Source organism: Colletes latitarsis, chromosome 14 (assembly GCF_051014445.1).
Source record: "Colletes latitarsis isolate SP2378_abdomen chromosome 14, iyColLati1, whole genome shotgun sequence".
Classification (NCBI taxonomy): Eukaryota; Metazoa; Arthropoda; class Insecta; order Hymenoptera; family Colletidae; genus Colletes; species Colletes latitarsis.
Genome location: NC_135147.1, coordinates 15,927,946 through 15,931,933, shown reverse-complemented (window position 1 = coordinate 15,931,933; position 3,988 = coordinate 15,927,946). Strand labels below are relative to the sequence as shown.

At 33.6% G+C, this 3,988-nt stretch overlaps 1 long non-coding RNA gene across 1 annotated transcript; it reads right to left on the bottom strand.

Moving 5' to 3' along the window:
* Window positions 1-802: 802 nt before the first annotated feature.
* On the bottom strand, window positions 803-3,541 carry LOC143350064 (uncharacterized). Its single transcript, XR_013081050.1, has 2 exons — window positions 2,928-3,541; window positions 803-1,464 (listed from the first exon to the last, which is right to left on the bottom strand). It is a non-coding gene; the product is annotated as an uncharacterized LOC143350064 (long non-coding RNA).
* Between the last annotated feature and the right edge of the window lie 447 nt (window positions 3,542-3,988).

The window sequence follows — 3,988 nt, the reverse complement described above, 5'->3', positions numbered from 1 at the left end:
ATGTGCAATAATCATTAGAAAACACAAATTTCTCAAAACCATTTTATCCTCCATCCGGATTAATTTATTATCGCAAAAAGCGAGTCCCACGTTGAATGGCAAATTATTCAACGAATACTGCGAGCTGCAACACATACACGGATACGTCATAACAGATATAAAAATATAGCCGGCAGGTTTATTATTATTAATTTTTCAAACTGCATCTCTGTGAAGATTGTGGAAAAAATAATGAAATCATCTAAAATAATGAAGTAGTGGAGGATGTCTACTTTAATTATAATCGCGTGTGAGAGTGGGGGGTTCCGAGCGAGACATGAGTTGCGGGGTTTTTAAGACGAAGGAGCGATTGGCGTTTTTGTTCCCATTAATGAGAGAATGTTACAAAGTAGATGCGCGCGGGAGCACGTATGCTGTGTGTGTGCGTGAGGAGGACAGAGTCCTGATCGTCCACGACAGGTCAGTCGCTAAGGTGGAATCAAAGAAATAGCACGTGTTCAAGCCGTCGAATTACCTATTATAATTTCATTAAACATTATTCTGCATTTAAGTAATTAGTTAACCGTCTTTTCGGCACTCCTCTCTACCACATCCTACATTAATGTTTATAATATATATATTTAATTCATTTTACTACAATAATTTGTTATTTTATGAAAAATTGCTAGCAAGAAATCGTAAGATGGGGATTTCTGGAAGGGATTAGGCGGATTGAGTGGCCTATCTATTGTGAGTAGTCGGCAACTTACGATCTCTGCATAGTACACGTTTTACAAACAAATTTAAAGTATCTGGGAATGTATCCATGTTTCAAATTTTTATTCTAATCTTTTTATGTACATATCTTCAAAGGAATACATTTATTGTATTAATATACAGTTTCATTACAAAAAGATTGCTATTGCATATTACAGGTATGTCGTTGCGCCAATTGCTTGTCTTGCTCAGTGTTTTGCATTTGTTTTCATTATCGTAATGAATATTTCACCTCTCTTTGTCACGATTCCATAGACTTAAGAGAATGTTGATAACAACTGTACAAATCTGCTAATGCGGATGATCGAGATTAATTTCATCAATTTTAGATAAGGTCATTTTATGTTGAGTAAACATAATACATTAAATACACACAGTAAATCTTCTATCGATATCTAATGGAAAATTTCTTATCTCCGTTTGTCGAATGTATTACTTGCATGACTGTTTCAGAAATTGAATCGTACGTTTAATGTGTGTGTAATGGTTCGAAATCTCGTAAGTTTGCATCTTTTATGTACTGATACATCTGCATTGCCTAGTTGAAAGAGAATTGCTAGCATAGAAATATGTACTTCCTAGCATCGCGAATTTCCTGGCCCCTGGTGGTTCTTCTTGCAAACTGAGATTTCAGTCTATCCTTGCAAGTGAGTTGAGAATTAATTGCAGTGCCTTATTCTTGAGAGTGAATTTTGATGTGATGGATTTCTGTAACGAATTTAAGTAAAAAATGTTAATAATTGCAACGACTGAGAAACGATGGAATAGAAACTGCTCCATAATTGTTTTCGTGTATATTTCAGGTAAAAATATTTTTTAAATATTTTAAATAAATTTTCATTGTTATATAGTTGAAAATTGAAAAAATATATAATTAGTACAGTAAAGAAAAGATGTGCTTAAACGGGGCGCGAACCAGCGCCAAGTTTGCAGCGCATCCACAGTGAAACATCTTACTCACTGTACCATCGCAAATCTTGAAAATATTGTTGATGCTTTTGAATATAACACTCATACCACCTTTTATTTGGTGACTTATTTTTAGTTTTCTATTCTATACACCGTTCTACTCAGCACAGAATTGTTTAAAACCATAGAATATAGTTATTTATTAAAGGAAATACAAAAACTCAAAGTATAAGTTGCTTTTTCACGCGAAAAACGTCGAAAAAATCGGTTTTTGATTTTTCCTACTACGGCGTACCCTGCCAAAAAATCTGAAAAAATTCAGAAACATAACCAATGACAATATGTATTTACAGTAATTATATAAATCTAGTGTCTCGAAAGCTTCAATACGAAATCGGTATTTTTCTGCGTTTTTTGCGTTTTTAATTTTTCACACCTAGGATTTGGAATCGAAAAATCGGAAAAAATTCTCAAACACGTATCTCAATAACCACAATGCACCAGATTTTTTTCATAATTTTCATACTCGATTATATAGGGGAAATAGACACAAATTCACTAATCCACATTTTCCCTATAACTACCCTTCCGAATAAGATAGAGGGTTGAAATTTGGCACAGAATGTTTTTTTCTGATGCTCTATCGATGTCAAATTTGGTTCAAGGACACATTTGACCCCCTTATTCGGCTATACCCTTTATAGGAAAGAGTAAAAATTTTACTCTCAAGTCGTTTAAAACACTATTATTATGGTAAACTATATTATAGTAAAAAAAAATCTTTTTGAACGGTCCACTTGTAGTAGACCACTCTGTATATTATTGTTATTTTTATAATACTGTTACTGTTAATTAAATCTGTTCGAAAAATTTATATTCTTCACTTTTCATTCCCTTCCTCGAAAATATTTTTTATTATTATTAATATAACTTTGCGTTATGAGGACATTGAATCCATCCAATAGATTTGTATGCCCCAATATTTACCAGTATTTTAATTCATTTTTTGTACTTAAAGAAACTACTCGCGTAATTGTCGTGTACTCTTAGTCGTCCATTAATGAAGTATATAATTACCGTCGGCTAAGAGTTGTTGCAGTACTACTCGCCTTAAATTTAATAAAATTACATTTTACTCGATATTATTAGTACCCAATCAAACAATAAATACAGAAGTATTATAAGAGATTCTAAATCGTGTACATGAATGTGGTACATCCTATAGTCACAATTGTTCACCAAGAAATACTATGTTAATTTACCTCTTCCGGAGGACCCAGTGGTCCATCCGTGTTGACGGGGAAATCTTTGGTAAAACCATTTGTTATCGGATCTATGTCCTTCAAAGTTAAGAGAAGGACCAATGTTGCTTCCAAATGTACGCACTATCGTTTCGTCTTGGTACATACTTGAAGAAATAATCACTCATGGATGCCTTCCCGAGAAACACATCCTTAAAATTACTCAAATAGGAAACAGATTTTAGCTCCTCTCTGTCTCGTTGCTGCTAAATATCGATGCATGCCGTTAAGTAGTAACCAATCAAAATTGTCACAAGAAGAATGAGTCCGTAAGGTTCCAACATTAGCCACATTATCGCCTTTACGCGTGTAGAACCGTACACTTTCTTTTAACTGATTTCGATCGAATACTACACGATTAAATTCCACATGACCACGGTATTGAATATACGGGATAAGAGAAATATTTAGAGAATGATAAAAATGAGTCCATTCGCATAAATGTGTTCCTTGCACGTTCACTTTCGACACGATAATCAAAGTCGGGCTCAGTGTACCACGGTTACTGATTTCTCTTTGGGATACGCTCCGAATGATAATTTATATTCATTGACATACTTCTTATATAGGAAACTGTGGTGTCATGACTTGCAACTAGATGGAATCGATTGTAGCGCTTTAGAGAATTTTACTTCGTCTAAAAATGAAAATAATATTTAATCTGCATGAATACTTCGATGTTGGATGCTGCGACACTTTTTTTCACTTGTTCCAAGTCCAATATTATTAAGTTTCGTACACGGTGAAAAAACTGATTTCTTGTTTATCGGTAAGTAGCACCGTCGCAAAGGCGACGATACATATCTAAATCGAAAATCATACAAATATAACAGAGTGCAACTTGTGCAGCTCTGTAACTTCCAAAATATGAGTTGCACGAAACAATTTTGTATACAAAAGTTGCATAATTTAAAGGGGTACATTATGTAGTGCATTTATTTTTTTTTATAGGTGGAGAAGTTTCAGAGAATTGAAGGTCAACATTGTTTTTGTAAATAGAATACTATATTTTTTATATCAAA